This window comes from Culex pipiens, chromosome 1 (assembly GCF_016801865.2).
Source record: "Culex pipiens pallens isolate TS chromosome 1, TS_CPP_V2, whole genome shotgun sequence".
In the NCBI taxonomy this organism is placed as follows: Eukaryota; Metazoa; Arthropoda; class Insecta; order Diptera; family Culicidae; genus Culex; species Culex pipiens.
Window position 1 is genome coordinate 111,429,545 of NC_068937.1, and position 26,249 is coordinate 111,455,793.

The 26,249-nt window shown below is 35.5% G+C and overlaps 1 protein-coding gene and 1 long non-coding RNA gene across 3 annotated transcripts in view; one reads left to right on the forward strand and one right to left on the reverse strand.

Moving 5' to 3' along the window:
* Positions 1 to 26,249, forward strand: part of LOC120432523 (ABC transporter G family member 23) — a 177,013-nt gene that overhangs the window by 5,754 nt on the left and 145,010 nt on the right. The window lies entirely within an intron of this gene.
* Positions 18,949 to 19,532, reverse strand: LOC120417215 (uncharacterized). Its single transcript, XR_005605439.2, has 2 exons — positions 19,241 to 19,532; positions 18,949 to 19,171 (listed from the first exon to the last, which is right to left on the reverse strand). It is a non-coding gene; the product is annotated as an uncharacterized LOC120417215 (long non-coding RNA).

The following is a 26,249-nucleotide window of genomic DNA, read 5'->3' on the forward strand; positions in this document are numbered from 1 at the left end:
AAGACCAAAAAAAGAGTTTTTTTATTTGATTTTGGAAAAATAAATTTTTACAAAATTTAAAAAATATATATTTTAGAAACAAATTTAAATTTGCAACCGAAAATGATTTCTCACATTTTTTGATAAAGTGCACCGTTTCCTAGTTATAGACATATTTAAGAAGGCAAAACAGACGACGAAACAAAGAGAAATGCAAAAAGCTACTTTTTCAAATATTTCGTAAAATGGCGATAATTCGTGATGGTCACAAGCAAATTTTTTATGTTTACAAATATTTTTTTGCAATTTTCTTCTCTAAAACTTTGTAGAAAATTGTTACACTGTAAAAGATAATGCATGCCGTTAAATCGGACGTTCAATTTTACAGACATGCCTCGGTTTAGCACCGCATGATGCATGATGCAAACCCGAGGCGTGCATAACCGAGGCACAGAGCTTATGGGATTTTAGCTATAATCGTATGAAAAATCATGCAAACATCAAAAAAATATAGTGTTTTGGAATCGGAATAATGTCAGCTATTCATTAAAATTATAATTTCACAAAAATACGCATATGAAATTGCATTTTTTTTTTCTCTAAAGAAACCAAAAAATATATTGTTATCGCAAGATGGGTTATCAAATGATCAGTTTTCCATACATTTCGAATGTTAAATCATTTTGAAAATACTAAAAAAATTCACAAAACTACGTATTTTCGAAAGAATAGTCCAAATTTCCGTTTTTTCAATATGGGTATCAAACGATCGCAATTTTTTCATAGATTTTGAATGATATAACAACTTTTTTTTGAAAATTCTAAAAAAATTCTTAGGCTACGTATTTGAAAAAAATATTCAAAATTTCAGTTATTTGAATATTGGTATCAAACGATCACGATTTTTTATACATTTCGAATGTCATAAAAACATTTCTTGAAAATACTCAAAATTTTCACAAAACTATGTATTTTCGAAAAACTACTCAAAATTTCGGTTTTTACAATGTGGGTATCAAACGATCGGGATTTTTTCATACATTTGTAAGGCTAGTACAAATTCTATTTAAAGTTTTGCCCCCTCCCCTTCAAAGTTGCCCCGAAGAATCAGGGGGCAATAAAAATATTTTTTCAACAAACTTCAAAATTTTAATGGAAATTGAACTGAAATGAGCTGTAATCAATTTAAAATGCATTCCCCTGCGTTTAGAATCATTTTCATGTTTGGGTTGATTTAAAAATCTTTTGAATTTTCGAAAATGTTCGATGTTTACTGTCGCTAATTTTTTTATTCGCTAAAAGTTTTGTTTTCGTCAAATCTCACATTTTTTGAAAACTTATGATTGCAAAACAACTGAACTAGTGTAAAATGTATTTTAAAACACGTTTTCCATGCTAATGTTGAATTCATGCTTGTTATTTCAATATTTATTTTTTTTTGAAATCATGAGTATTTTTTTCGAAAATACGTAGTTTTGTGAAAATTTTGAGTATATAAAAAAAATTGTTATAACTTTCGAAATGTATGAAAAAATCCCGATCATTTGATACCCATATTGTAAAAACTGAAATTTTGAGTATTTTTTTCCGAAAATACGTAGTTTTGTGAAAATTTTGAGTGTTTAGAAAAAAAATTATTTAACATTCAAAATGTATGAAAAAATTCCAATCATTTGATAATTTTGAGTATTTTTTGATGAAACATTGTATTTCCAAAATACAGAAAAAATATTAATATTGTAAAAATATATTTTTGTGAAAATTTTCATGAAATTATAATTTCAATAGATAGCTGACATCATCCCGATTCCAATACACTGTAATTTTTTGATGTTTGCATGATTTTTCATACGATTAAAGCCAATGTCTCCCATATAGTCAAAATCCCATAAGCTCTGTGCTTCAGTTAAGCACTGGACCGTGCTAAACCGAGGCAGCTGAACGAATCAAAACCGAGGCATGTGTGTACAAAAAAATGCCTTTGCATACCAATTTTCCAAACCATCACCAATTCAGTTTGCAAATTTTTGAAAAAAACACTCGCCTTTTTTCTAATGTTCATAAATAAAAGGGGTCGAACCGCCCCTCCGTCAACGAGATTGAAAAATTGAGCTCGGATTCGTGATCAGGGTCCAAAGTTAACCTCAAAGACAAAGTTTCATGCAAACCGAAGAGGGGTTGGGGCAACTTTTTCCGATTTCGTGTGAGTTGGCGGAAAATTACCCCCATGCAAAAAATAGTTTCGAAAAGCTGAGAAAATTTTCTGTTGGATTTCTATTGGCTGAAATACAATTACAATTTGGTGAAAAAAAATTTCTCAATGTCATTATTAGCCCTAATTTTAATTCGATTACGATTGCAAATGTTAAAAAATGCAACTTTAGCGAAATTTTTATTTTAGAGTTTTAAGAATCAAGATTTATTTTGTAAAATGACTAAATACATTGGAAATTTTAAAATTTTTGTCTTGATTTTTTGATGTTGAAATTTTTGTTATCAAAAATCAAATTATTTTTGAACTCAACAAATCTGAACATTTTTCGAAAAAATTGCCTTAAATTACTCGTGACTATCCGAAGGTTTGTATGGGACTTTGTATAATCGAATCACGAACAAAATGTGTTTTTTTCTTGTTATTTTGTTTTAAACATCAAATCCGAGCTCTGGCCAATTTTAGTCAAATTTTAATAGCTGATTGTCAAATAAAAAGTAAAATGCATTTTTTTATATTTCTTCACCGGCAACAGTCCAGACTCGATTATCCGAAGGCCTCAAAATAATTTCACTTTGGATAATCTTTTATAAATAAATACAAAAAATGAAACAAAAATAAAACAAGAGTTTGACAAGAGTAATGTTTTTTGCAAAAAAAAAAATGTTCAAAATGACCTCCTTAACACGGGAAAAATAAAAAAAAATTGGGAAAATGCCTCATTTTTTTAAATAAAATGTTGATTTTTTTTTAATAAAAACATGGAACAATGTATTCTGAACAGTTCAAATTGATTGTCCAAAGTTTAAATTAAAACTTCATTTCTAAGATGCAGTTTTCGGCCTCTTGCAACCCTAGTCGCCATTCTTTTTACCTACTCCACCTCGAACTTCCAGGTCAGAACGCCAGAAAACCTCTCGAACGCTCGAGCTTTCAATCTTGTCTTGTCATTACTGTCATTAACGTGTGTGCTTCAACCCGGGTCACCGCCGACCGTATCATTTCGATGTTCAATGGCAATTTAAAAACCCAGTAATTGAATCCAACAGCTTCGCGGGGCACGTTCCCGAGTGCCTGCGAACAATCTTGATCGAACTTCCGGGCGCGAATCGAATAGCCTAGTTTTCTACTAATTATTTTTAGATCATAATTAAAACATTATCTGATCATCTTATCTCTGGTTTCGATTGGGATTTCCACCTCCAACTTTTCCCAACATCCTCTAATCAAACATTTACCAAACGATTACAAATTCGACAGCACTGGTTATTTGTGAATTTCATAGCAGACGCCATTATAGCGGTTCGTTCTAATTGTTCTCACACTTGTTACATTGTTCGCATTCTGGACCCGTTTTTAAAACGGCGTCGTCAACGTGTGTTCAACATTCTCTAGCTTAGCAGCGCGGGCAACGTGCCGCAATTGTTGATTATTGTAAAATAAATCATCACCATAAACCCGTTTCTTGCCCCAACTCCCCCTCTTCGATCAGTTAATTGTTATGGATTTGATACAGTGAAACCCTTATGATTGGATACCGGGGTCAACCTAAAAACTGTGATTAACCACACTTCTAGAATGATAGTAAATTTTTTTTCATATTTGAACAACTATAAAGTGTAAGCACAGTGTGTAAGTGTTAGCACGACGCTGTCGTGCTATATTGTCGCACGTCGTTTTTTGACATTCCGAGAAAAAACGCGTTTTAATGTTTGACATTGAATAAACAAAAGTAGAGTACGCAATATAAACAATAACAAACATGTTTTGTTTGGCTGACCATTCTGCGCACTGTCCCGAAGTTTGGTTGAATTTGGGTGCTGAAGTCCCGAGTAATAATTAGAAATGTGTATAGTAGTCGGGCATGTACGTGTGTCAAACGCACTCTGACCTGAAATTCCTTTGGTCAGTTGTCGCATTTACAACCATTTTCAGGATGTGTCAAGATAGCACGATTTGACAAGAGCACAGCACAGCACAGAGTTTTTCCGGTTTGACAAGATAGCACGATTACGACGAATTGAAAGATAGTTGTGAAAGAAAAACAATGTTTCTCGAATCATCAGAGTTTTACTGTATCTATTCCGAAGGAAGGAATTATTTTACGAGAGATAAAACTATATTTTAAAGTTGTTTTTTCTCACATGTGCGATAATTGCATACACTTTTGCACATCAAGTTGTGCAGGCAGTGCTTCCAGATCGTCCAGATTTGTCGAGGAGTCACGCAATGAGTATCAACGTACTTGCAAACTGCACACACACGTATGCATAGAAGGAAAAGCTATTGCAAACCTCACCTCAGTGCAGGCCAAGTGCTCATTTTTTTTGTTTACGTAATTGTAGCACACACGATGCGGTGTTTACGGGCCAAAGTAGAGAAAAAATGCCCCTCCGGCACGCGGCCACCCTCACAACCGCCACCCTAGAGCGCTGGGAGACAGGTTTGTTTACATATTATTCCTCCCCTTTGGGCACACTGACTTGGGGCATTGCGTGAGCGTTTCAAGATTTGCTGCAGTGCATTTAGACGATTTAGACTCATTGCCTGGTTTTTCCAGATTTGCGGTAACGCGAGAGTCGTCCTGACCTAAAAGATCGATGCGTGTACGACAACCGATAGAACTAGGCTTTGAAGATGTAATGTGTGTTTCAAAACAAACAGTGTTTTGACATTCTATTTTGATATTTTTGCTATCAAAATCTGCCTTCAGGCGGGTTTGGTACGGTAAATGATCCGTTCGCTTGCTTTGATTAGTATTTTGCAAGCTCTCGCAAAAAAAAATCATGAAAAGCAAAAAAAAAAAAATCTTGTGAAAAAGGTCATTGTCACGTTGCGACCACGAAAGCAAGCACAAAAACTTTCCGATGTTTAAAAACCGAAAACCAGCTGGTTGACCTTCGCCAAACTCGATTCAGCTGGTGCCGAAAAACAAATCTGCACAAAAGAACTCCCGATCGTCTTTCTCACGAGCGATTTGAAAGGAAAATCGAATTTTGGCGAGAAAAATCCTCGAACTTGACTTGAGGTTTTGAAGCTCTCATCCAAGCTGAAGTTTATGGACCGTTGTTGGTGGCGCTTGTTCGCGAGAGGAAGCGCTGCTGCTCGAAAGGTTGAGAGCGAGGGTACACATACACACACACACACCCACTTCAAGTTCAAGTTGACAATTAAGCTCGGTTTTGAGGCAGGTGTAAGGGGGAGAAGACAAAAAATAATGGTACCACCTTTTTACACTGCATTCATCTGGGTGGTTTGATTTTGGTGATAGTGGTTATTGGCTCTCGGTCTCTGGCAGAGACAGATTTAATAATTTGACAGAATTATAAAAAAATGTAATTTTTTGTTGAACATCGTCAAACTTGAAGGTGAATTGGTTGTTACATTATTTCTGAATGTTTCGCATCAAGATATTTCATGATTTGAGCACGCACAAAGCAAATGTTCATACCTGCAAAGGATTTTGCAAAGGACAAAGGAGGAAAGTTGCGTATTTCAATTACTAAAATTTTGGTACCCTAACATATTTAGGTCATCGCTGAAATGTTCAAGTTATCTCAGTTTTAGTGAAAAAAGTCGATTTTTTCTAGTTTTCGTCATTTTCCCATTTTTGCGCGTGGCTCGCCGAAAACCCCACTTTTTATTTTCAAAAAATCGTATCTTAGAGTATCGAAAACATAACTTCACCATTTTTTGATATGTTATGTAAAATTTTTCGAGGAATCCGATAAAAATATTCCCGAGACCTTTAAAACAGCATTTTCAGTTTTCATACGACCTTTTCAAATGTTAAGCTAGATTTTTGAAACTTCGTACTATTTTTCCCAAATAGCCAAACTAATCACCTTTCTTTTGCGTCGAAGACAGCTAAAATCGGATGAAATGGCGCGGAGTTATGATTTTTTGAAAAATGTGGTTTTTGCGAAAAATGACGAAAATTTCCATTTTTTGGACCACCCTAACATGGCGTAATGACCAAACAAAAAAAAATACGGGTCTAATTATTTCGGCCAAGGAACCCCCACAAAAATTTTGAGCCCGATCGGAGAACTTTTTTTTCGAATCATGCTGTTTTCGTGGGGAATTGCTGTATATACAGATCAAGAACCCAAAATCTTTCGATACATTTTTTTAGTATTCAACATACGAGCAGTTCTCTACGAAATCGTAAATTAAAATATAGAGAATTTTCTTAGCTTTTTAAATTTTATACTAATTTAAACAAATTAAAACTGCGACTATTTTCAAAAAATTACCTAAAAATGGCATTAACTTGAAAACGGTGCACTTTATCAAAATTTCACTAAAGTACTTTTCGATTGCAAATTTGATTTTACATCGAAATATGAAATTAAAAAAAATTGACGACCAATATTTCTATTTTAAAATAAAATCAGTAGGGTAGGGTAGTCATCAATGAGACACTTTTAGTTTTTAAACTTCAACGATTTTTGTATTTTTTTCTTTAGTATATTTTAAAGAACTTTTTAATGCATTTTCTTTCTTTTAGTTTGTTCTAACATTGACCAAAATATGAGATCGATCTGACGTCTACAGTCAGAGTTATTCAACTGTCTCATTGTACATGCACTTGGCAGGAACAATGAGACAGCTGGGGAACAATGAGACACTCTACAAAAATCAATACTTTTCTAGTAAAACATCATGCTTTAATATTGTTCCATTGCAGGTGACTTGCTTTGAATATATTCAAGCAATTTTGTCAACATGAAACTTCAATTTACAAAAGTTATACTAAAAAGTATATAAATTTTGTAAAATCCATATATTTTATCAAATAACTTTATATTTTTGGTTAAATGAAGTTCAAACTCAATAAATATGCCAAAAATCACTTCTAATTCATGTTTTGAAAGATTTCCACAGATTTTGAAAAGTTTAATGAAGAAAAATCAAAGTGTCTCATTGTTACCCATGGGTAGAAAAGAGTGGGGAACAATGAGACAGCCCTGGATTCTGGGTATATTCTAAATTTTGGTCAAACCCAATAAAAGGACATTGTAGCCCAACTTATGCCCTGTAAAATGACGAAAGAAATTTGGAGAAATATTAGTTTTTGTGTTAATGGCAGCCTATGAGCGAAAATGTAATTTTTAGTCATAATTTACTATTACACCCCAGAATCATACATGTATGAATAACTTTACAAGGGAGCATCCATAACCAAAGCCACAATTATAGCAGACGTGTATCTAGTAGACACACCTTTCCCCCAAATATGAGCCTGATTGATTGAAACTACGTCTTGTGAGAGCCATTTTATCATTGTTCCCCGTGTCTCATTGATGACTACTCTACCCTATTGATTAATAAATTTACAACTCGTTCAAAGATTTTTTGCACAGCCAGGAAAATTTAAGAAAAATTGGCATTTTATGTTCCCTAGAACATAAAAAAAATGAAAATAGTGTTTTTTTTGCAAATCATGTTTTAGTGACAAAAATTTAAATAAAAATCATCAAAAAAAATTTTACATTGTATATTTTTTTTTTCAATGTAGTCCAGAGGCGCCGACTCTGGGGGGGCACGGTACTTTTTGCCCCCCCTAAAATTTGGCTGGGGGGGCAGCCCATGCATTGTGCCCCCCAGAAATTTTGGAAGAAAAATATTCTTATATCAAATATTAAAAAATCACAGAAATAATTGAAAAAAATATCTAAAACTTAAATGGAACATTGCTTGTACACACGGATAGAATTCTTGTAAGCGAATCCGTAAAATAGTTCAACAACATTTGTTGTTTACGATATCGCTGAAATTTTTTGAACAAAATCGTTTACAATTTTCTGGATTTAGATGCATTTTTTTTTCTAAATCGACAACGTTTTATCTATACCGCTGTGCTCTATAGGAAAATCAGAAAAGATTTCAAATACATTTGTTAACCGTTAACCGTTATATACCAAAAAACGAAACGAAACTATTGGCACTACGCCCCCCGGGGCATGGCCTTCCTCTAACGTGGGATTTCTGCTCCAGCGCCTCTGACGAGACAGGAGAAACCGGGACCGACGTTTTACTTCACCATCCGATAGATGCTCAGTGGATAAGGCGGGAATCGAACCCGCGTCTCATAGCATCATCGGGATCGGCAGCCGAAGCCGCTACCCCTGCGCCACGAGACCCACGCGTTATATACCAATTTTAGCCTAAAAATATAATTGTTTTAAAAAAGGTAAATTTTTGAAAACTAGCGCACCGCTTTACTGAGAAACCGACAAATTAAAACCTAATCTGAGACAATTCCACATTATAATCTTTAAAAAACACAAGCTATGATCGATTTAAAAAACTAACTTAATCCACCTACGTGGTTGATGCCTTCCTCACTTTTTACTCACAATGGGTAATATGTGGGTCTCGTGGCGCAGGGGTAGCGGCTTCGGCTGCCGATCCCGATGATGCTATGAGACGCGGGTTCGATTCCCGCCTTATCCACTGAGCTTCTATCGGATGGTGAAGTAAAACGTCGGTCCCGGTTTCTCCTGTCTCGTCAGAGGCGCTGGAGCAGAAATCCCACGTTAGAGGAAGGCCATGCCCCGGGGGGCGTAGTGCCAATAGTTTCGTTTCGGGTAATATGAGTGGTTTGGACACATATTTCAGCCATTTTTTTTTAGATCCAGAAGAATACGTACACGCATATAACTTAAGTAATCATAACTCGAGACAAGGTTGCCAGATCAAAAATGTTGTGAGCTCGTAGAGTTTTTCGATAACCTAACCAACGATGGGTCGGATGGTGGATCCGGACATAGTTTACATACATTTAAGTGGGATCCGGCTTCAATAAAGTGCATCAATATCACTTATGTGGCCATATCTCGAGACAGGGTTGCCAGATCTTCAATGTTTTGGACTCGTTGGAAAGGTTTTTTGATAACCTAACCAACGATGGGTCGGATGGTGGATCCGGACATAGTTTTCATGCATATAAGTGAGATCCGGATAAATGTGAAAACACATTTTTATATATAACTTTTGAACTACTTATCGAAACATCAAACAATTCAATAGCGATGTATGAGACCCTAAACCAAGTCGAATGCAACCGCTTTGATCAAAATCGGTCCAGCCAGTGCTGAGAAAACTTGGCAAGAATTTTGAACACATACATACATACACACACACACACACACACACACACACACACACACACACACACACACACACACACACACACACACACACACACACACACACACACACACACACACACACACACACACACACACACACACACACACACACACACACACACACACACACACACACACACACACACACACACACACACACACACACACACACACACACACACACACACACACACACACAGACATTTGTTCAGTTTTCGATTCTGAGTCGATAGGTATACTTAAATTCTTAAATTCTTAAATTCTTAAATTCTTAAATTCTTAAATTCTTAAATTCTTAAATTCTTAAATTCTTAAATTCTTAAATTCTTAAATTCTTAAATTCTTAAATTCTTAAATTCTTAAATTCTTAAATTCTTAAATTCTTAAATTCTTAAATTCTTAAATTCTTAAATTCTTAAATTCTTAAATTCTTAAATTCTTAAATTCTTAAATTCTTAAATTCTTAAATTCTTAAATTCTTAAATTCTTAAATTCTTAAATTCTTAAATTCTTAAATTCTTAAATTCTTAAATTCTTAAATTCTTAAATTCTTAAATTCTTAAATTCTTAAATTCTTAAATTCTTAAATTCTTAAATTCTTAAATTCTTAAATTCTTAAATTCTTAAATTCTTAAATTCTTAAATTCTTAAATTCTTAAATTCTTAAATTCTTAAATTCTTAAATTCTTAAATTCTTAAATTCTTAAATTCTTAAATTCTTAAATTCTTAAATTCTTAAATTCTTAAATTCTTAAATTCTTAAATTCTTAAATTCTTAAATTCTTAAATTCTTAAATTCTTAAATTCTTAAATTCTTAAATTCTTAAATTCTTAAATTCTTAAATTCTTAAATTCTTAAATTCTTAAATTCTTAAATTCTTAAATTCTTAAATTCTTAAATTCTTAAATTCTTAAATTCTTAAATTCTTAAATTCTTAAATTCTTAAATTCTTAAATTCTTAAATTCTTAAATTCTTAAATTCTTAAATTCTTAAATTCTTAAATTCTTAAATTCTTAAATTCTTAAATTCTTAAATTCTTAAATTCTTAAATTCTTAAATTCTTAAATTCTTAAATTCTTAAATTCTTAAATTCTTAAATTCTTAAATTCTTAAATTCTTAAATTCTTAAATTCTTAAATTCTTAAATTCTTAAATTCTTAAATTCTTAAATTCTTAAATTCTTAAATTCTTAAATTCTTAAATTCTTAAATTCTTAAATTCTTAAATTCTTAAATTCTTAAATTCTTAAATTCTTAAATTCTTAAATGCTTAAATTCTTAAATTCTTAAATTCTTAAATTCTTAAATTCTTGAATTCTTGAATTCTTAAATTCTTAAATTCTTAAATTCTTACTTTCTTAAATTCTTAAATTCTTAAATTCTTAAAAATATAAAAATTTCCCTTCAATTAACATTCTCAATCACGATAATTTATCAATCTTTTTCTTAAAAAAATGGATTCCGGATGAAAAAAAAATCGTATCACATCGTAATAAAATTATTAAAATTCGTGATATACAAGAAACTTTAACATCTAATCGCCACTCTTACCTATCGATTTCGGAAAACAACCGTGCCCCCCCAAAATTTTGGACTAGTCGGCGCCCCTGATGTAGTCCTTATCCATACCTACAACTTTGCCGAAGACACCAAATCGATCAACAATTTTCATACATCATTTTTGTATGGAAAGCTGCCAAATTTGTATGGAAAATTATAATGATGCAAAATGGCTTCTTTGGGCATACCGTAGGCACCAAAAAAATTTCGATCGGATTAAAAAGTACAATAAAAATCGAATGACCGAAATCTGAGGGAACTGCTCATAACAACTTGATGCTAATTTTGTACTTTATGAATATTTATTAAGTCGATCATGAAAATATAGAATATCCTTTTTGGCTGGAAAAAGAAACAGTTGCTTTTTCGTGATGTTCAGAAATATCCTAGTTTGGGTCACAAACGGTTCCAAATATTTTTTTTTGTTCTTTTTGATAGAAATTAAAAAGAATATTTGTAGAGTCAAATTGCATCTCAAGCTTTTTTAAATAAATTTTTTATGACCTTAAAAATATAAGTATTTTACTCATATTTTTAATTTAAAATAAGGCCAATGCAAATTTAATTGAAATTTTTTTCTTTCCTTTTTCGTGAAAATTTCTTCAAAAAATCAAAGGCATTCTTTATGGTATGCTGGAGCCAGAGCTGAAAATGTCAGGGGTCCTGACGCGAAAATCGGCGACGCATACACGATTTTTTCAGATTCATTCACTGAACCGCAAAACCGTGACATAAACAAACCCGACTCAGTCGTGAGTGCCCTAGCTCACTGAGCAGCTGCAATGCGAGGCAGTAGTCGACCAACGCTCATTCGACGTTGCACGCACACACATAAAGAAACAAGTTTTTACACAAAAAGTTGGTATATATGCGTGGAAATGTAATTTTGAATATAAGTTATGAAGTGTTTTGCACAGTCTAGAACCATTCAATTGTTTAAAAATAGTCAAAATTGTGTATAGAGAGGATTTTACGAGTCAGTCATACGACACGAATTGAGTGAGTGTAGCTCATTTTTTCACGTCTCTCATTCTCCAGCAGCCGACCGGCACGAGTCAGGCGGCATTGGTTGAACGGACACAGTAGGCTTACAGTCAGATGCTAGCAGTGAACTGACATTTTGGTTTGCTTCATGTGTACACTGGGTTGGAAACATTTTGCAGGCCTGGCTGGAGCAAAGATTTTCACCGAAAAAACTAGTTAAATTGTTTCGTCGCTTGTGTGATATCTTGCATGATTTATTTGCTGTAAAAATATAGAACGTGGCACAAGATAACACATAAGTGACGGGTTGCAATTTAATCAGCAATTGTTCTTAAAGAAACGAAAAAAGACGTAAATTAAATTTTCTTAAATTAATTGTTATTTTGAAAATTTGTGATCGAAGCTAAACTGTTATAGTGTATTTTTCAAAGTTAGACTTGAAATTTGTTATCCCAATGTCACCTCTGCTGACGGTACTTTGAGAAGGTTGGCACATAATTATCGCTCTTAGGTGTGAAATCGTTATCTGTCCCTAAGACTAATTGTAGCAGAATATCCTGCGCATCAATTTTCTAGAGTAAATTTTTGTCTCCATGCTAAATAATTTGACATTGGTTGAATTTGAAGCCTGAATTCTTTTTTCGTGTTTACACTGCATATGTGCATATCAAAATATGAATACATTTGATTTGATTTTGATTAAAAAATAAAGTAAAAAAAAACGTGGAAAAGCAAGACATAAATAGAAGATTTTTTCGTAAGCACAAGGTAAAAGAAATTAAAAAAATCCGTTTCACGATAAATACCTCAACATCTTTTATGAGAATTGCACATCAACCAGAGCTTTTGCACCCAGATTTTTGTTACAGACATTTTAGTATCTTCAAAATGACGGGTACTATCGAAATATTTTTTTATTTATACCCTAAAGAACTGTCCACAAAGTAATTTACAACAAAGTTTGACTAATTTGACAATCGCGTTGTTGCAGGATTGGGTCCGTAAGTTTGAAAATGTTGGAATAAGAAGACAACAACTTCCTTCGTTGCTGTGCACCCTTAAACAGAATAAATTTGATATGAACATGATTCGGAAGACCGTTCCATCCAGATGATTTGAATATTGAATAATTTTCAACCTCTTATATTTCATTCTAGCTTCTTGAACAGAAATAATCCACAACAGAGCTTCTCTACCTGGGACTTTTGCTAAATATTTGAACAGATTTTTATTTTTAAACTAACAGTTGTCTGAGGAACCGGTTGTCTCGCATACGATATTTCTCCCAAATTACAAATCTTCTAAAATACCACACACTCTCCAAACTGAGCTGACGTATACTAGCAAAAAAAACCCCAAAAAATCACCAGCTCGCTCGGAGATTTCATCACCATCGTCACCACGTGCGTTGCTGGTAGAATGAATTTTGGGACGGTTTCGCGACATTCGAAATCACATTCGTGGGGCGAAATCGGCGCCCGGGAGGACGGAACTTCTGGTCGTCAAACAGGTTTGCCAGGTGGCGGTCGATATCTGGTTGAGCCTTGGGTTTGCGTCCCATTAAAAAAGAGCGTTCCGGATTTGCCACAAGCGCGTGTGAAATTCATATTCGATAAGGTGCCGTTGTTGCTAAGGGCGTGATGTTGGATGAGTTGTTTGGGTGTGATAAGGGATACTGTGGAAGAGTTCGTTGCCCTTTGAATGAATCTGGAATGCGAAAAATTTTGGATTTTCAACACACAGGTATTTTGGAAGGAAATTAATAAGTTCTGAATTCAACTGCTTATACAGATAGATCTGAATTATACAAATTTTTCGACTCTGAAATCACAAATATTTGAAGTTCTTTTTTATAAATAGTTCATTGTTTAAAAATTCATTTTTTTTTCAAATTTAAATGATGCTTTCAATTTGGTTTAATCAGCATGATACAGACACAATACAGACTTTTGATTTGCACGAAAATAAATAAAACCCTTTAAAAAAATACTTTTAAAAAAATGAATTATCGAAAAACTATTTTTGAGTAATCAGTTTCGTCTCCTTTGCAGTTGAAGTCACCGCTCGTGATATGAAACAAACCAAAGCATCGTTGTAAACACTCATTGCTCGCGCGAACTTTTTCCGCTTGTACAAAACCAAAATAGCTTTGTCGGAGTTGGGAGGAAACTTGCGCGCAACGTTGCATGCAAGCAGCGCGTCGATGCTTTGCGGTACTTTTGGTGGGGTGGTGACTTGGAGCTTTTCAACCCTTGTTGTTGATTTGGCGAGGGACTGCAATGGGGGGATGAAAAGCTTCGTTCGGTGCAGTGTTGGGCTTAAAGCTCACAGAATGGGTAAGCTAGCAAATGTGTTCCGAAGGCTGGTTCAAAATTTTGTTTTTATTTTCGCTTGACACTCATTAATTTTATAACGTTGAGGATTGCATGGAATTTAAAGATAGTATCTTGATACTAAAAAATGGGAATTCAGTCCAATTCAATTTGATGATGATTATTCTTTATGTTATTCTGATCGCAGTTTTATGAAAAAAAAAATCTTATCATCTTGTTTAGCTCTGGTTTTAAAAGTTAACTAAACTGCAGAATTATTGAAGAAAAATAGTTATAATTTTTTTATGAGAATATTCTAAAATATTTCCTCGGGAACAGATTTTTTTTGAATTTAGTATTTAGCAATTCTCTCATATTTCGGTCATTAGATTTTTTTTTTGTATTTTTTATCGACTGAAACTTTTTTGGTGCCTTTGTTATGCCCAAAGAAGCCATTTTGCATCATTAGTTTGTGCATATATTTTTTCTTATAAATTTGGCAGCTTTCCATACAAAAATGATTAATGAAAATTTAAAAATCTTTATCTATTGAAGGAATTTTTTTATCGATTTAGTGTCTTCACTTTAAAAAAATGATACACGGAAAAAAATTGGTGATTTTTAATTTAAGGGTGCACAGCAACGAAGGAACTTGTTATTCTAAAATTTTCAAACTTTTGGACCCAATCCTGCAACAACGGGATTGTAAAATTAGTCAAACTTTGTTGTAAATTACTTTGTGGACAGTAATTTAGGCATGAATAAAACACTACTTCGATAGTACCCGTAGTTTTGAAGATGCTAAAATGTCTGTAACAAAAATCTGGGTGCAAATTTTTTAATCAATGCTAATTTTTCAAAAAATCTGAAAAAAAATTTCAACTTCATTTTTCGATGTTAAATCAAATTTGCAAATCAGTAAGTACTTCAGTGAAATTTTGATAAAGTTCACCGTTTTCAAGTTATAGTCATTTTTAGCTAACTTTTTAGGAAATAGTCGCAGATTCTAATTTTTTTAAATTAGTGCACACTTTTCAAAACATATTTTTGAAATGCTGAGGAAATTTTATATATTTTGCTTTAATGAACTTTGTTGATACGATCCTTAGTTGCTGAGATTGATGTTTTCTAAGTCTCACCCAAACAAGCCACCATTTTCTAACGTCGATATCTTAGCAATTAATTGTCTGATTTACAATGTTGTAATATGAAGTTTTCCGATCTTTTCGAAAACAATATTTTCAAAATTTTTAAATCAAGACTAAAATTTCAAAAGGGCGTAATATTAAATGTTATGGAAATGGAAATGGAAAATTATATGGACAAACTAATGATGCAAAATGGCTTCTTTGGGCATACCAAGGGAACCAAAAAAGTTTCAGACGTATTAAAAAATAAAAAAAATAAAATTTAAAAAAAGATCGATTTCCTAGAGAATTGCCCTAATTGCTAAAATTACCTTTGAAAAAAAAGTCTCAAACCTCAACATAATCACAGCAAGAATTATGGCTAACAAAGTTTTCAAACCCTTCCCTGAAGAAGGAGCCTAAAGCAAGTCAAACAACTTACAGGTCAGGGTCAAGTTTGTGTTGCTGTAATTAATGTGTAAACGCAACATCCTGCCAAACTTACTGCAGTGAGTGGCACATGTGCCACACGCTCTAGTTCAGCTTCCAAAATTGCCGTTTCGTGATGACTTGGCTCACTTTTCCGTATCGGTGAGCATTGTAGAAGATATCAGATGAAGTTTTTGTAGGAGCTTTTTAACTAGGAGTTTACAACTTTGAGTTAGTCCATGCCGTTGATGATATGGATAACTAAAGGAACGATTTTAAAAAGCGATTGAATGATGCCACTATAGCTTTTTTTTTATTTGTTAGAATTATTATTAGTTTTTTTTTCTAATGGACACAGCTTCAATGACGACAATACAACTGTAATAACACATCTTCATCGATGGACCTGTTTTGCCTTCCTCACTGAGGTAAGGCTATAATCCTGCTCGAAAAATGAACTTTTGAAAAACAGCTCGTAGACCTATATTCATGTATACCTATCGACTCAGAATCGAAAACTGAACAAATGTCTGTGTATGTGTGTGCGTATTCCCCTTAGTGCTCAAAATTCTTGCCAAGTTTTCTCGGCACTGGCTGATCCGATTTGAGTCAAATAAGTTGCATTCGATCCGGTTTGGTGCCCCATACTGCACTATTGAATTGTTTGAAGATCCGATAAGTAGTTCAAAAGTTACGTATAAAAAAGTGTCAGAGTTGCGAATCGGATCTCACATAAATGCATGTAAACTATGTCCAGGCCTATCACCCAACCCATCGTTGGTTAGGTTATCGAAAGACCTTTCCAACAAGTCCTTAACATTGAAGTTCTGGCAACCCTGTCTGAAGTTATGACCACTTAAGTGATATTTATGTACTTTTTTGATGCCGGATCTCACTTAAATGTATGTAAACTATGTCCGGATCCATCATCCAACCCATCGTTGGATAGGTAATCAAAAGACCTTTCGAATGAGTCCAAAACATTGAAGATCTGGCAACTCTGTCTCGAGTTATGACCACTTAAGTGATATTTATGTACTTTTTTGAAGCCGGATCTCACTTAAATGTATGTAAACTATGTCCGGATCCATTATTCAACCCATCGTTGGATAGGTAATCGAAAGACCTTTCGAATGAGTCCAATACATTGAAGATCTGGCAACCCTGTCTCAAGTTATGACCACTCAAGTGATATTTATGTACTTTTTTGAAGCCGGATCTAACTTAAATGTATGTAAACTATGTCCGGATCCATCATTCAACCCATCGCTGGATAGGTAATCGAAAGACCTTTCGAATGAGTCCAATACATTGAAGAACTGGCAACCCTGTCTCGAGTTATGACCACTTAAGTGATATTTATGTACTTTTTTAATGCCGAATCTCACTTAAATGTATGTAAACTATATCCGGATCCATCATTCAACCCATCGTTGGATAGGTAATCGAAATACCTTTCCAATGAGTCCAATACATTGAAGATCTGGCAACCCTGTCTCAAGTTATGACCACTTAAGTGATATTTATGTACTTTTTTAATGCCGGATCTCACTTAAATGTATGTAAACTATATCCGGATCCATCATTCAACCCATCGTTGGATAGGTAATCAAAAGACCTTTCCAATGAGTCCAATACATTGAAGATCTGGCATCCCTGTCTCAAGTTATGACCACTTAAGTGATATTTATGTACTTTTTTGATGCCGGATCTCACTTAAATGCATGTAAACTATGTCCGGATCCATCTTCTGATCAATCGTTGGTTAGGTAATCAATAGATCTTTCTAAAGAGTCCAAAACATTGAAGATCTGACAACGCTCAGTCTCAAGTTATGACCGCTTAAAAGTGACATTTGTGTATTCTTTATTAAGAAACAAGCCTTACCTGACAATTTTCTTTCTGCCTTTTTTCGTTTGTTGACGTTTTCGACTTTTTTGCTTATTCAGCCTCCTGTGATCAAAATTCGATTTTAACCTTTCCCATACAATCTGCAAATTTTCTGGAATCGGTTCCAGAGTGGCCAAAGTTGTAACTTTTTGGCGTATGAACCTTCCTTGGACTCACGAACTTAGCATACGAACCCAACGCAACAAAGAGCACCTCGATCGGACGTTCCGTGTTGAATTGATTCGCGTTGGAACAAAACCGTCGAAATTTTGTATATATATAGAAGATAGATAGAATTTGTGTCCAAACCCATCATATCACCAAATGTTGGTTAAAAGTGAGGAAGGCAACAACCACATAGGTGGATTAAGTTAGTTTTTTGCTTGTTCTCGGGTCAGAACTTTCCACTGCCATGCGTCATTAACCTTCGTTCCCCCAACAAATTGTACATCTCATCACGCGAGAGAGTAAACATTTCCATATACCGCGTCTACGTCACGAAACTGCTGTGATCAACCATAGACTAAATATATATAGATACGCCACTCCGCTGTTGGGGCTGGCGACACTACCGCCACGCCAAAATTACACCTGGTGGCAATTCACAGGTACTAACCTACCCTTTGGGAACGATTGAAAAAAAATCCTCCCCAGTTTCAGTTCAATGCTCAGCGGGTATATCCAAGCAACTCTCGACTAGCAACTGCTGTTTCTAGGAAATGTCAAAACAAAGACGTACCGCGCATTTTGCGTTCTCTTTGCTTCGCGAATGTTTTAGGAATTTGCTGGCTGCGCCGTTTTCTGCCGCTTCGAGCAGCTGGCCTAGTTCCATCGAAAGTTGGTGGTGCAGATTATGTCGGCGTTAGAATTTTCCGGTCAATAGAACGGAAGTTTTGTGCTCTTCAAAAAGGCAGGTGAGAAATAAAGTTATAACAAACATAATCCTCCATCAAAAAGCTTGTTTTGAATTTCTCAGCTACGTAAATTTCCGGAAAACACAATGGTGAAGCGGTGCGACTTTGTACCCGATGCTATAATCAGAAGCCTGGACAGTCGATGCTGTCATACTTCCGGACAAATTTAAGACTGCGACCGGAAACGTCCATCTTTTGCCTCTGATCTCGTAAATTTACGCACCTTGAGATCATTCCCCGAACCGATAGCAAAGGGCCCAATGTTTCTGTAATGCTGCGCAATAAGTTATAATTTTTATTTTATTATATTATTGATATAAATATAAAATTCTTGGGAATAAAACATCTTATTTTTTTATAGATCTTGTTTTTTTCACGGTACATATCTTGAAGGGGGGAACGGGGCTGGTCTGTTACAGGTTGTGGGGGCACGACAGAGGGGGTGGTAACCGCTGATGTGGCCTTTTCAACCATGCTATCGCCATTTTCGCTGTTAACTTCCGGTCGTTCATATCGAGTAACAAGAATCCCATTGATTGGCGCAACCAGTTGCTGCTCACCGACAATGGTACTACATTTGCTGACGGTACTGCGTTTGTTTTCAAACTGAGAAGATAAAAAAAATAACAAAGTTGTTCAAATCAAAACAGAGAACGGTTCTGCTGTTGTTCTTACCATTGGCGGACCATCGGTTCCCGGAAGTGTCGAAATTTTAGCTTCTCGAAATTTAACAAACAACAGCCACCACCACCGTGGTTATCATGGAAACAGTTTTACGAACCAACAAGCAAAACAAAATAAGTGACACTTGTTGATGCCATGAAATTTTTGGTTGAAAAGTTCAAGAGTGCTACGATTTTGTTTAGCAATTTAGTACCTGTAATTTGACTGTGGTGGCGCGCAGAGCGCTAAAGGGGTGTCGCCAACTGGGTATATGGAGCAAATTCCTAGTGGGACATCTACTTGATTAATAATCTATGGATCAACTGCTATGCTCTTCATCCGCCGATCATTCCGTGACGATTGGCCATCAACACCATGATCATCGTAGTCATCGCTCTGTAGCGCCACGTCAATTTGCTTACTGATTCAACACGTTTCAAACTGGACATTCCAACCCGACTTTGTTTCGCAAGCTATTATAAGCCCGAACGGAATGTTTTCCTATTTTAAGAATCCTTGGCCGTTGAATCAGGTTGGATCTAGTGGGCTTTTCCCGCGTCATCGTATTGGTGGCAGGCTTTTTGCTGTGATTCACCGCGCGTCAGTTCACGCGGGTTGCTTCGATCTACTACGATTACTACGAACGCCAGGGTCAACGCATAGACGGCTGGTTGAAGACGCAGCACTGCATGCGCAGATTCAAAGTGAATCATCCCCCTTTTGACAGTTGTTTTTTTTTTCTCCGAAGCTCATTTTACCAAGAGATTTGGATGGTTTAACCTTAGTTTCAAGCTTATGGTGAGTCAGTTAAGTGCAGTTACCATGCATTAATTTAATCGCCATAATCGCTTCATCAAGCGGCTTCTGTTGAGTGGAATCGTCCGTCCCTCAACGACAGTCATGCGTTTGAATTTTCACACCGTGGCGAGAGCGTGACTTTAAATTTACCACAGGGCATTTCGACGGAGGCGGAGGGCTCTCAATTTGCCGGATGGCTGAATGGGGTGCGATTACGGTTAGATTGAGTGTAGACTGATTGGTGATTTGAAATTAAATTGAGAGGAGATTTACCGCACCTAGATAAGCCTCTCAAACGCCGAAAGGCTCCAGTTACGGCGTTACGTAACGACGTAACGGTTCGCTGACATCTTGCGGATTTGTTTGTAAACAAACACAACAATTGTTGGTGAATTCAACTACCGTCTAGTGCTGCTACATAGCTCTAAATTGCCTCCGAATCGCCATAAGACGGCAATTCAGTGTCACAATAAACACATCACTGCCAAATAGTGTGACCACTCCGTATCACAACAGCCCTCTCCGGCACACAGGTGTCTCCATTTCCCAACATCAACAATTTATTGAGTGCACTGCCGACTCTTGAACGGTTCAAGTCGGTGTACCTTGGCTGGTGAGGACGGAATGGTTCAATATTTCCACCGAAAAAAAAAAGAAAAACTGTGTCACTCTTTTAATAAGTTTGGCCGACAAGAGCGGCCAACCGGTAAGAGAAGTGCAACAACGCGAGTTAAAAAAAATGTTGAAAAACTCTCAACACCTGAATTAAGTGAGGGATTGCACCAAGGGTAAGGGGCAACAGTTTTGACTTTGTTGGTTTATTTATTTTCTTTCCTGTGTTAAATTTTGTTTTTATTCATTTGAATTGATTTTTTTATAATTTAAATACGATTTTCTTCAAAAAATATAACAGATTTGTAAGAAACTTTTTTTTTTCATCGAGAGACTTTTACATCAAATTTTCAAACAGGTTCCCTAGTGAGAGTGTTTTGTACCGTTCATGAGGCTTGATGAGTGCGGCTTGCGGTAATGTTGAAAGTGATTGCAGATATTGCTAAAAAACAAAAACAAAGTTATTTAGTTGTGGTATACGCATTCGCATTCGGTATACGCATTCAATTTAAATAGAGTATATGTAGGGGAGAGTGGAGAGACTTGGTCCCCGGGGAGACTTGATCCCAAGCCTGTATCTCGTCAGCATGTGGGTAAAACAATTAGCTTTGTTCTAGAAAGTTGTGCTAAATTGACTAAAACTCATTGTTAAAAACAAAGAAAAAAAATAAAAAATGTTTAGATTGAGTTACACATATTTTTCTAAGAAGTGCTGCAAAAAACATCCATCTTTGTTTTGATAAGTATAGAAAACACACAAAAATTACTCAAAAAAATATTTTTTATACATGAATTGTTTGATAAACATATCAACTGAAAAACCCTTACGCATTTGACGTTTAATTTATCGTCACACTATTTTTACAATCAATTGTTTAAAAAGTGCGTTTAGGGAGACTTGATCCCTGCATTTTTACAGTCACTCGAATCAGCCTCAAGATTAAATAATTGGGCTGGGTTTTCGTACATAGTTTCCTTTAGTATAGTTGTACATAACTTATTGCAGTTTGAACCATTTTTCCAAAGTTTTGTAAACAAAAATTACCAGTTTTTGTAAACATGCTCAATTTTGGTCTAAAAAAGAAAATTTTATGTTTTTACATATTTTGCATGCTAAACTTGTTATATCTTGAACACAAACGTACAGGTTTGATGTGAAATTGCTGTAACTTATAGAAAATTAAAAATTTAGATGAATAAGAAACATTTTGCTTAAGATTTCTTCAAAATGTTAAAAGGGGGATCAAATTACCCCCAACATTTTGAAAATGCCGGTTTAAAATATTTTTTTAAAACGCTTGGCATGATTCGAAGAGTTAATCTGATGAAAGACCCTTATCAGCCAAACATAGTTGAATGTTTAAGCTTTCAATTCATGCAAAAAGATCATAGTTTTGTGAGAAATTGACAGAGTTATGTGCGATACAAAAAAAGGGGATCAAGTCTCCCCACTCTCCCCTATCCAAAAATACAATAAATACAAAATATAACAAATGCAATAAATAAAAAGCAATTCCCCACGAAAACAGCATGATTCGAAAAAAAAGTTCTACGATCGGGCTCAAAATTTTTCCGGGGGATCCTTGGCTGAAATTATTGTTTGGCCATTTGGGTGACCTACGCTCTGTTAGGGTGGTCCGAAATGGCAATTTTGGTCATTTTTCGCAAAAAACCACTTTTTTTCAAAAAATCATATCTCCACGCCATTTAATCCGATTTTAGCTGTCCTAGACGCAAAAGAAAGGTGATTAGTTTGGCTATTTGGAAAAAATAATTAGAAGTTTTAAAAATCTAGCTTAACATTTGAAAAGGTCGTATGAAAATTAAAAATGCTGTTTTGAAGGTCTCGGGACCAAAGAGCCTATGTCTTAAAATATTTTTATCGGATTCCCCGGAAAATTTCACATAACATATCTAAAAACTAACTTAATCCACCTATGTGGTTGATGCCTTCCTCACTTTTTACCAAAAATGGGTATATGAAGGGTTTCATCATTTTTTTAGATCCAGAAAAAAAGAACACAATGTATAACTTATGTGGTCATAACTCGAGACAGGGTTGCCAGATCTTCAATGTTTTGTACTCATTGGAAAGACCTTTCAATTACCTTACCAACGATGGGTCGGATGATGGATCCGGACATAGTTTACATACATTTAAGTGAGATCCGGCTTCAAAAAAGTACATAAATATCACTTAAGTGGTCATAACTCGAGACAGGGTTGCCAGATCATCAATGTTTTGTACTCATTGGAAAGGCCTTTCAATTACCTTACCAACGATGGGTCGGATGATGGATCCGGACATAGTTTACATACATTTAAGTGAGATCCGGCTTCAAAAAAGTACATAAATATCACTTAAGTGGTCATAAATCGAGACAGGGTTGCCAGATCTTCAATGTCTTGGACTCATTGGAAAGGCCTTTCAATTACCTAACCAACGATGGGTCGGATGATGGATCCGGACATAGTTTACATACATTTAAGTGAGATCCGGCTTCAAAAAAGTACATAAATATCACTTAAGTGGTCATAACTCGAGACAGGGTTGCCAGATCTTCAATGTCTTGGACTCATTGGAAAGGCCTTTCAATTACCTAACCAACGATGAGTTGGATGATGGATCCAGTCATAGTTTACATCCATTTAAGTGAGATCCGGCTTCAAAAAAGTACATAAATATCACTTAAGTGGTCATAACTCGAGACAGGGTTGCCAGATCATCAATGTTTTGTACTCATTGGAAAGGCCTTTCAATTACCTTACCAACGATGGGTCGGATGATGGATCCGGACATAGTTTTCATACATTTAAGTGAGATCCGGCTTCAAAAAAGTACATAAATATCACTTAAGTGGTCATAAATCGAGACAGGGTTGCCAGATCATCAATGTTTTATACTCATTGGAAAGGCCTTCCAATTACCTTACCAACGATGGGTCGGATGATGGATCCGGACATAGTTTGCATACATTTAAGTGAGATCCGGCTTCAAAAAAGTACATAAATATCACTTAAGTGGTCATAACTCGAGACAGGGTTGCCAGATCTTCAATGTCTTGGACTCATTGGAAAGGCCTTTCAATTACCTTACCAACGATGGGTCGGATGATGGATCCGGACATAGTTTACATACATTTAAGTGAGATCCGGCTTCAAAAAAGTACATAAATATCACTTAAGTGGTCATAAATCGAGACAGGGTTGCCAGATCTTCAATGTCTTGGACTCATTGGAAAGGCCTTTCAATTACCTTACCAACGATGGGTCGGATGATGGATCCGGACATAGTTTACATACATTTAAGTGAGATCCGGCTTCAAAAAAGTACACAAATATCACTTAAGTGGTCATAACTCGAGACAGGGTTGCCAGATCTTCAATGTCTTGGACTCATTGGAAAGGCCTTTCAATTACCTAACCAACGATGAGTTGGATGATGGATCCAGTCATAGTTTACATCCATTTAAGTGAGATCCGGCTTCAAAAAAGTACATAAATATCACTTAAGTGGTCATAACTCGAGACAGGGTTGCCAGATCATCAATGTTTTGTACTCATTGGAAAGGCCTTTCAATTACCTTACCAACGATGGGTCGGATGATGGATCCGGACATAGTTTGCATACATTTAAGTGAGATCCGGCTTCAAAAAAGTAAATAAATATCACTTAAGTGGTCATAACTCGAGACAGGGTTGCCAGATCTTCAATGTCTTGGACTCATTGGAAAGGCCTTTCAATTACATAATCAACGATGGGTCGGTTGATGGATCCGGACATCGTTTACATGCATATAATTGAGATCCGGGTATTTGTGAAAACACATTTTTATGCATAACTTTTGAACTACTTATCGAAACTTCAAACAATTCAATAGCGATGTATGGGACCCTAAACCAAGTCTAATGCAACTGGTTCGATCAAAATCGGTTCAGCCAGTGCTGAGAAAACTCAGTGAGAATTTTGGTCTCATACATACATACACACACACATACACACACATACACACACACATACACACACACATACACACACACATACACACACACAGACATTTGTTCAGTTTTCGATTCTGAGTAGATGTGTATACATGAAGGTGGGTATAGGAGCTTTTAATAGAAAGTTCATTTTTAGAGCAGGATTATAGCCTTACCTCAGTGAGGAAGGCAAAATGGTGAAGTTATGTTTCCAATACTCTGAGATAAGATTTTTTGAAAATAAAAACTGGGTTTTCGACGCGCCACGCACAAGAATGGAAAAATGACGAAAACAGAAAAAAATCGCCTTTTTTCACTAAAACTGCGATAACTTGAAAATTTCAGCGATGACCTATACATGTTAGGGTACCAAAATTTTTGTAATTGAAATACGCAACTTTTGGTACCCTAACATCCCTAGTAACAGTTTTGGTTTTAAGTAGACCATAAAAGCCTATTTAGGCCGTATGAGGGTTTTCAGAACCATGATAAAACCTGTTAGTTCAAAAATGTTACTAGGGATGTATAGGTCATCGTTTAGATTTAGATTAGATTAGATTAGACTAGGGATGTATAGGTCATCGCTGAAATTTGCATGTTATCGCAGTTTTAGTGAAAAAAGTCGATTTTTCTCGTTTTTATCATTTTCCCATTTTTGCGCGTGGCGCGTCGAAAAACCCAGTTTTTATTTTCAAAAAATCGTATCTCAGAGTATTGGAAACATAATTTCACCATTTTTTTATATATTATGTAAAATTTTTCGAGGAATCCGATAAAAATATTTTCAGACATAGGCTCTTTGGTCCCGAGACCTTTAAAACAGCATTTTTAATTTTCATACGACCTTTTCAAATGTTAAGCTAGATTTTTAAAACTTTTAATTATTTTTTCCAAATAGCCAAACTAATCACCTTTCTTTTACGTCTAGGACAGCTAAAATCGGATGAAATGGAGTGGAGATACGATTTTTTTGAAAAAAGTGGTTATTGCGAAAATCTACGAAAATTGCAATTTTTCGGACCACTCTAGGTCACCCGGCGAAACAAAAAATATACGGGTGTAATTATTTCAGCCAAGGAACCCCCAGAAAAATGTTGAGCCCGATCGGAGAACTTTTTTTCGAATCATGCTGTTTTTGTGGGGAATTGCTGTATACAACAAATACAAAATCGTCAAAACTTCTTTGAGGTTGAACAAAATGGTAAAATTGGAATATGAATAGACAATAACGGTCAAAGTTAAATGAATACCAATCGCAACAAATTAAGATTCCTTCGTTCTCTTTCCCTCCCTAGTGATGGTTCTCTCGTCACTTTTCGCACGCCAAAAGATATTTATTTCTCATTATATCACTGCAACACCGCGACGGTGCACGAGCCGAGAGCGCTGTAAATCGGCATATTACAGGCTCGTTACAGGCCGTCGCGTGCGTGTGTGTCTGTGTGTACCACCCTTACATAACCCATATTTTCCATACCGAGAGAGCGCTCGCGATTGCAGCATCTCACCTCAAGGCAAGGCTTGTTGGCAACCTGTTCGTTCGGGACAGATCAATTGATCAGGTGGCCGCAATTCCAGGAGGTCACCCGGCGACCTGGTCCCGGGGTAATTGCTGCTCCCGCGTCGGAGT